The sequence below is a fragment of the Triticum aestivum genome, chromosome 1D (assembly GCF_018294505.1).
Source record: "Triticum aestivum cultivar Chinese Spring chromosome 1D, IWGSC CS RefSeq v2.1, whole genome shotgun sequence".
Classification (NCBI taxonomy): Eukaryota; Viridiplantae; Streptophyta; class Magnoliopsida; order Poales; family Poaceae; genus Triticum; species Triticum aestivum.
The window spans coordinates 55,375,958-55,384,405 of NC_057796.1; the positions used below are offsets into that span (position 1 = coordinate 55,375,958).

At 46.5% G+C, this 8,448-nt stretch overlaps 1 long non-coding RNA gene across 1 annotated transcript; it reads right to left on the bottom strand.

Annotated features, from left to right (window-relative positions):
- Positions 1 to 4,503: 4,503 nt before the first annotated feature.
- Positions 4,504 to 5,547, bottom strand: LOC123165146 (uncharacterized). The gene is made up of 5 exons (XR_006482802.1): positions 5,471 to 5,547; positions 5,350 to 5,403; positions 5,136 to 5,174; positions 4,877 to 4,951; positions 4,504 to 4,790 (listed from the first exon to the last, which is right to left on the bottom strand). It is a non-coding gene; the product is annotated as an uncharacterized lncRNA (long non-coding RNA).
- Between the last annotated feature and the right edge of the window lie 2,901 nt (positions 5,548 to 8,448).

Genomic DNA, 8,448 nt, shown 5'->3' on the forward strand with positions numbered 1-8,448 from the left:
ACTTTTCCTTGCGGTAATTCTTGGAATCACCAAAAACCACATCAAGGGCGATCTGGCCGAGTGATTCATCCTTCTTGCCAGGTATAACGCCACAAAACTCATATTACTTTCACTAAGCTTGGACATCGGAATGCCCATTCCCTTCAAGGTTGCAGCATAAAGGATATTCAGGCCGCCACCACCATCCATCAGCACTTTAGTCAGCCGAGGGCCTTCAACAACTGGGTCGACCACCAATGCTTGCCTCCCAGGGGTGGCTATACGTGCTCGATGGTTAGACTGGCCGAACGTGATGGCAGTCTGGGACCACTTCAAATAACTTGGTGTTGCCGGGGCAACCATGTTCACTTCTCTGTTGATAACTTTCAATCGACTTTTGCTCTCAACATCAGCAAAAATCATCAGAGTGGAGTTGACGTTGGGAAAACCATCATCATCTTCTTCCTTATCCTCACCCTTGTCCGACTCCTTTTCCTTCTCATTGGGTTGCTTTTCTAGGAACTGCTGGATCAGAACTCGACACTGTCGAGTGGTATGTTTAGGATAAATCAGATTACCTTCCTCATATTTCTTGATGTGAATGTGGCATGGTAAATCCAACACATCATTTTTGGCTTGATCTTTCACTTTCTTGGGGGTCCAGGGCCCTTTGGGCTTCCCCTTGAACTTTCCTTGAGCCACGACTAAAGCTTCACCAGGAGCAGCAGGCTCGGCCTTGCGCTTCTGTTTCCAATTGAAATTCCCTCCTCCGGTTTCCTGGGCGACTGTTTTGTGCTTGCCACTCCGGATTCGGTCCTCCTCTTCGCCGTTAGCGTATTTGGTGGCAATCTCCATCATCCGAGTCAGGGACATATCCCCTGTCCGACCGAATTTCATATTCAACTCTCGATACTTAACGCCTTCTTTGAAGGCACAAACTGCTTGGTGATCTGACACATTCTCCACTGTATGGTGCAACGTGATCCATCTCTGGATATAGTCTCTCAGGGTTTCATTCGGTTTTTGCACGCAGTGCTGCAATTCTGCTAACCCTGCTGGCCGTTTGCAAGTACCTTCAAAATTTCTGACAAACACTCGGGCAAGTTCCACCCAACTGAATATACTGCCAGGTGCTAACTGAGTCAACCATGCCCTGGCCAAGCCTTCCAACATAAGTGGAAGGTGCTTCATGGCCACTTCGTCATTGACGCCACCAATCTGTACAGCCACTCGGTAATCCTCAAGCCAAGTTTCAGGCTTGGACTCACCGGTAAACTTGCTGACTCCAGTCGCCAACCAGAAGTTGGGAGGAATCACTGCGGCCTTGATGGCCCTACTGAAACACTCTGGACCTGAAACATGCACTCTGCTGCCAGTTGGGTGATCTCTGTCATTACCCTCTCTGTGTGCTCTGTTCCTGTCAACTAGACCTTGAACGAGAATAGATCTCGCATCAAAGCGTGGCTCCCTTGGGTCGACTGGTATTCTTCGCTGGCCGCTGTGAGGGTGTCTGTCATCATGTTGCCGAGGCACATAGGATCCACTCCTCGGAGGGGGTGTGGGCACTCAACAACGGTCATCGCGACCGAGTCGGTGCTCAAACTGCTCGTAGTTTCTGTACTGATCTTGCCGGTGCCCGCGTCCCTCACGCCGCGGGGGCGATCTTGGGCTATGGGCTGACTGAACTGTATCTGCCATCACAGACCTGCTATGAATCCTATTCCGCGACTGAGACACTACTGTGTTCTGCTCTCCATCTGCTCGGAGCAAGGCCCGGATCTACATCAAACCTCTGCCAGCTTCCGACTGGGAAGGCTGAATTGACTGTGCTATTCGGGCTGCAGCTGTGAGATTTTGAATTGGAGTGCGGTATACCTGAGTTTGAGGTGGAAAAAGTTGTCGTCGACTGGATTCAGGGATCCGCTGCCGAGCACGCTCGTCGAGGGCATGCTGTAGGTTCTCCAGTCGAGTGCGCTCAGCCAAGTTGGTCAGGCGCACCTCCTCCAAGGCTCGGGCCTCGGGGGTTTCTCCAACGATAGGAGTGTGAAGCGCATCCATATTGCGGCGGCGAAGCTCTTCCCTCTGTTGCGAAGAAAGTGGCTCGGGGCGGTACTCCTCGTGAACGCGCGATGGATCGCCGCCGCCATCACCACCGTCGTCGTAGGGGAAGCCAGGAGGACTGCATGGTCCGTTGACCATCAAGACTTCTGTCGCGGGATCGCTGCTGTTGCACTCGGATGCGGTCTCGACGGAGCCAGTCGAACAGGCCGTAGAGAGTTTCGTCGGGCTCGATTGCCGTGACTTGTGGGGTGGCCGACTGACGAGCCACCGTGTGTCTCACCCACCGCTGGAGCCGCGACCGACCGGAACGCTTGCGCCGGCGAACAGCGGGGGCGAGGACACCATAGGAGCCGACCGATACTGGGTCGACGGCTGCCGGAGAAGGACGCCGCGGACGCACGCGCAAAAGTGCGTCGCCCCGCGGACGGGGAGCGCCTCGATGTCGAGTGGAGCTTCCTGCAGCCAAGCGGAGTCGTCGGCAACGAAAACGAGCGCGCCGAGACGGATCTCGCGGCCCTCAGCCAGTCCGCCGGCGGAAACCATGATGATGAGAATCAGAAAACATCGCAACTCCACCAAAAAGTCGCTAAGACACCTACCCCACGGTGGGCGCCAATTGTCGTGGATCTAAGACTGACAGTAGAATGGGGGGTAGGTATGAGGAGGCAAGATCCTAGCTATGGCAAAGTTGTGCACACGAGTTTTACGAGTTCAAGCCCTTCGCGGAGGAAGTAATAGCCCTTCGTCTCGGTGCCCGGAGGCGGTCGACCTAATTATGCGTGTGTGTGTGTGTGTGTGTGTTACAGGGGGTGCGAACCCTTGTGCCAGTGGATGGGGTGGCTTATATAGAGTGCGCCCAGACCCCAGCCAGCCCACGTTACAAGGGGTTTAAGGTACATCAAGAGAGGGCGTTACTGGTAACGCTAGTAATAAAGTGACATAAATGATCATTAAGTCTATGAAGTAAACGTCCGACCGTTGCTGTGTAGAGTGACTTTAGATCTTCTGTCTGTCGAGTGAAAGTTGTCGCGGTCGAGTGACTTCGAGTCTTCCGAGTGGAATGCTTCTGGTCGAGTGGATGATACTATCCTTCGAATGCTCCTGGCTTTAGGGTAATGTCCTAAGGGAGGGTGTCTAGGTCAGGCCTATGACCCTACCCTAGGTACATAGCTTCATCAATAGCCTCCTTTGCCACCACCAGAGCGACCCCATGATGCAACGTTGGCTGAGGATTTGAAGCCCCCATTGCCATTGCCCTGAAACATCTCGACCCGTTGGTCGAAGTTTGCCACGAGGGAGAAGAGGATGTCGACGGTGATGGGCTCGGTGCGGACGTCCAGTGCGGAGATGATGGGTTGATAATCCATGTCAAGTCCGGTGATGATGAAGGAGATGAGCTCCCCCTCCCCGAGTGGTTTGCCCGCCGCCGCGAGCTCATCAGAGAGGGAGCGCATGTGATTGAAGTATGCCGAGGCCGAGAGGGAGCCTTTCTGGGTGTTGGTGAGCGCGGCATGAAGATTGTTTGTCCTGGACAGTGAAACATCGGAGAACATGGTGGCCAAGGCAGTCCATATCGCATGCGACATCTCGAGCGATGCAACTTGAACAAGGACTTCCTTGGACAGATTGCGCAGAAGGTAAGCAACAATCTGTTGATCCTGGACAAGCCAGGGGGCATAAGCAGGGTTGGGGATGACCTGATCTTTGCCGTCTTTATCTTTGGTGGTGATGATCTTGGGAGGCTCCTGGATGGTGTTGTCGATGTAGCTAAACAAGTCGGCGCCCATTATTTGGGATCTTGCTTGTGCTTTCCAGAGAACATAGTTCGTCCGGGTAAGCGGCTCGGAGGTGTTGTAGTTGAGACCAGATTGGGTTGATGCGGTGGAGGTGGACATGGCGATGAGGGGATGGGTGGCGGGCTGAAGAACGAAGGTTGGGGACGATGGAGATGAAGCAGCGGTATGAGCTAGATGCAATCGGAAGAGCCTGCTCTGTATACCATGTAGAGAATAATAGAAGCGTCTCAACCCTCATACATGAGAGCCCTCGTGTATATATTGATTGGGACGCTCGTAGGAGATCGTGAGGGTTACAGAATTGGTGGAGATAGCCAACCGAAGGGAGTTACAGAGATAAGATTGAGAAGAAGAGATAAGACATATTTAAACAGAAAGAAAAGGCATATCTCTATCTCCTATACGTGTGGCGCAAGATACACAAGGGATGCGCCCACAACTCTCTGTAACATACATGTTTAACATCCCAAACCCCAAAAAATGCTGATATTAATTACAAAATTTCCCATGAAAGTATATTCAGTTCGTTTGAGGTCACAATGTGATAGATTACTTGTTTATCTGAAGCAGAGTTTATTAATGTTCCAAATTGACAGCGCTCAACATAAAATTCACAGGTTTGAGAAAAAGAGATAAAATTCACTCCATGGCAAAAAAGAAGTTAAAACTCAATACAATCCAAATTTAATAATAGATGTGAATTCAATACAATACCAATACATGAACTTAGGACAGTGACAAAATCCACCAAGGACGTACAAACTACAAACATGCAATAGATCGATCCATATTTCTTTTCCACCTCTTAACTTCTTACATACTATTAGAGTCTTTGGTATATGTATTATTTCATAGACAAAGCACGCCAAATGATGTCCAGATCATTATCAATCCACATGAGAGTTTTAAAATGTATGTGTGAATCCGGTATTCACCGCTTTGGAGCCTTGCCGCCTAACAAAATAAAATTTCAGCGTGTCATGTTTCTGGAGAGCCACACGCACAATATATATGCAGATGAACAGTTATAGTTCGTATACCTGGGTTGGCTGGCTTTCCATTTTTGCTGTTAAGCGTTGGCGGTGGGGCAGTACTTGGCGCTTTAGCTTTAGATGCTGCACAGAAATGTGAAATCACAGGGGATCAATAAACTTTAGAGAATCCGTCGATTATTTGGTCATGTAAAACTTGTACAACTAAAGAAAAGGTGAAGCTTTGGGAGACAGGGAAAGAAAGTTAGTTCAAAAAGGTGCCCGACGTCGACGATGGTCATGCAAGTTCGAATGCTCGAGTACTAACCAGTAGAAGATGCCTCTTGCTGCACAGGCACATGTTTCCCTGCACGGCAATATCAGTCAATCAGTCGACGATGGTGCATCTAGACCTAATTAATCATGCATGCATGTGATTAAGATGTTAGAAGGCTGGCAGCTGGCTAGGCTTTTCAATGTAAAATAAGGCCAAATTTGAAGAGGCTAGCTATGATGATAATATCCACCAGGATGAATACTACCTTTCTTCGCGGCCCCAGAATTTATCAGTCCAGGCAGATCTTTCGTATGCATCGCTGCATGGCAAATAAAATGACTTGGTTAATGAATGGGACTATGATAACTGGAGGTTAATCAGCTCACCTCTCGCCTGTGAAGCCATGTTGTTTGGAGTTGGAGAGGCCTTGATTCGTAACAGGCCGTCTCCAGCAAGTTTGAGCTGCTAATGGCCAAATGCTTCGGAAAAGTTCGCCTCTTATAGGACTATACAGATTGCAAAATCGTAGAAATTGCATGTCATTAGGATGATCATGACATCTCTCAAGGAAAAAAAATGTATATTCCACTCTATTTACAGATTTAATTAATTGCACTGATGTATACATTCTGATGGGTTCAATGTCATTGAATCTTTTAATTTGACCCAGTTAGATTTGCCAAGATTTTCCCTGTCAGGATAATTTGCAGTCTGTCTCGGCTGAGCAGGCACGGATTAGAATTTTTCTGCTGAGGGTGAAGGCTCCCTTGGTAGGCTCATAGTTGCGATGTCACTCACCCACCGAGCTCCATGTTGATTGTGTGGACAGAGAGGAAGCTGACCTCTATGGTTGTTTTCCCCCTCGTGTTAGGTCCTGCAGGTCACCACCGCATGTTGCGTCTAGGAGGGAGGACATCACCGAGGTTGTTTCTCTGATGTTATAGACCATGGCCGAGCTACAAACGATGTGCGGGGAGCATGCTTCGCCTTTGTCATTGGTACATGCAGACTCGCTTGTACCTCGATAGTGGTTCCACCACCACCCACACCACCATCGTCAGAGACCGGTCAGGCAATCATCTTCGTGGAGCATGAAGGTTTGAGCGGTGTTGTCTTTCAATCGCCTGAGTCCAATGTCCAAGTGGTTCCTGTAGTAATGAGGTTGTGGCATCCGTTGCGTCATCACCTATTTCCGAGGCTCTCTTCGCAAAATGTTTCGAGAATTAATGGCTTAATTGGAGGTTGCTAACCCTAGATCTAGTAAGACGGTCGGTTGCTTCCTGAAAGAAAAGGCAATAAGAGACAAGAGCAAGAGGGTATGCACTAGTCATTGTTCCAACACTGAAGGAGAAGTCATTTGGGAGCAAAATGAAGAAGAGTCGCGCCATAGGCGAAGGCATCTGTGACTGCTTGATAGATTGTTCTCTTCTTTCGGGTTGTCGCGTCTTGTCTGGTGTATTTTTTGATGTGTTTCCGATGGTGGTTCTTTTGAAATGCTGTGATACCATGACCCTGAGGTTTGTGGTTGTAGTGGGGGCATTTTCTCGTCTGGTGGGTTGGTCGTGGAGATTCATGCTTTGGGAGTAGTCCACATGTGGCCATGTTGTAACAGTTTTCGCCTAGTTTTCCCTCAACTAACTGGGAAATTCTCTTATGCTTAATTAATCGATGAGGCAAATCTTTTGCCTCCATTTAAGAAAAAGAAAAGAAAATACATCGCTCGGAATTACATAGAATAAGACAGATAACTATTTTAAAGTGCATTAAAGGTTTTTGTCCCTTTCAATAATGCACCCTACATACTCCCTCCGTTCGGTGAAAAGTGTACATATAAAAATTTTAGGACAAATTATGGATTGAAGTAAAAAATGCGTTGGAAAAGTGCAAGCCAACATCTCTCTCCTTTTTAATTATTCTACCCCCAATGACCTAAGTGCATGTAAAAATAAAGGAGACCATATGTATAATGTTATTGGTCTTGATTACCGTGTGATGAGAGAGAAGCATTTTTTCCTACTTTAATGTGCATTGGGAAGATAGATGTACACTCTTTTGTCGACAAATTTTAAAGCCAAACATACACTTTTCACCGGACGAAGGGAGTAGTTCAGTTCCCTGATAAACCAAGAGGGAAATGTAGTATTTTCCTCCACATATGGATGCGATCCGCTTGTCCATGGTTCAGGATGGCAAATGTCCATCATATTTCACCTAGAAAACAGATATCTTTCCAAACCGAAGGAAAATGCAATATTGGACTTTTCGTAGCTTAAGAAAATTGTAGAAACCGCGGATTTGTTATTTAGGATAACCATGTATTTCTCAAAGTGTGAACACAATATCTTGCAATAAGGGCCAGATCATGTGTAATTTCCTTGATCTTGCCGTTCCAATTAGACGAGTCTTTTGAGAGTTAATGTAGTAGTTCTCTAGCTAGCTAGGTCTTGATATTGTACATAAACAGCTATAGATATTCAGATGGTATAATTGTCATGTCTGATTTATCTTGACTTGAATAGTTGATGTGCATATATATATGGTAGATTTTTCCTTGGTCGTTCCAAATTAGAGTTAATATTAATTTCTCAATACACAGAGTCAAGTCTTTTACGTGTAGAATTTGGACGATATATGTTCCTGCTCATTAATTGCGCGGTTAGGGTGTGTCAATGGCGCTATCTTAGCAATACCCACTGGTTAATTATCGAGTTGAATGACAGAGAAATGGGAATAAGATCTTGTCTTCTCTTAGCCCTCTCTTACTAAGAAATAGTATAGACATGTCCTGTTGTAAAAGATGCTATTTCTTAGCTTTATATTTTCTAGTATAATTTTAGTAATTCCACAAATTTAGGAGCATGCAATCATTAAGTGTTAGAGATAACACTAAGATATAATCCATTGTATACTATATTTTTTAGGGTGAGGTTAGGTCTTAGTCGACTTAGATTTAACCAAGTCTCAGTCAAGTGACATGAAATGCAAGAAAGAAAAAGAAAAACTGAAAAGAAAATTTTGCACGAATCTCGATGTAAGATCTCACGGATATACCATCAACTGAGACTTAACGAAGTCTCAGTTAGCAAGATTGTATTTTTAATCAAAATGGCATACATGTCATAAGATAAGACAAGCGGTGACCTACCTAATGCCCTGAGATGGGTGTAACTACGTCTTCCACCGGCAGATCATGGCCTCCTTGTACTCACCCACCGAGGAGGAGAAGCTCCTCTATATGGGTATCATGATATCCAACCTTTTTCAAGAATTCTATCAAAATCACATGTCATAGTTTAGATACACATATAGCCAAGACACATGAACATTTTGATTACTTATGTGAGAACTGAAACTAATATATATA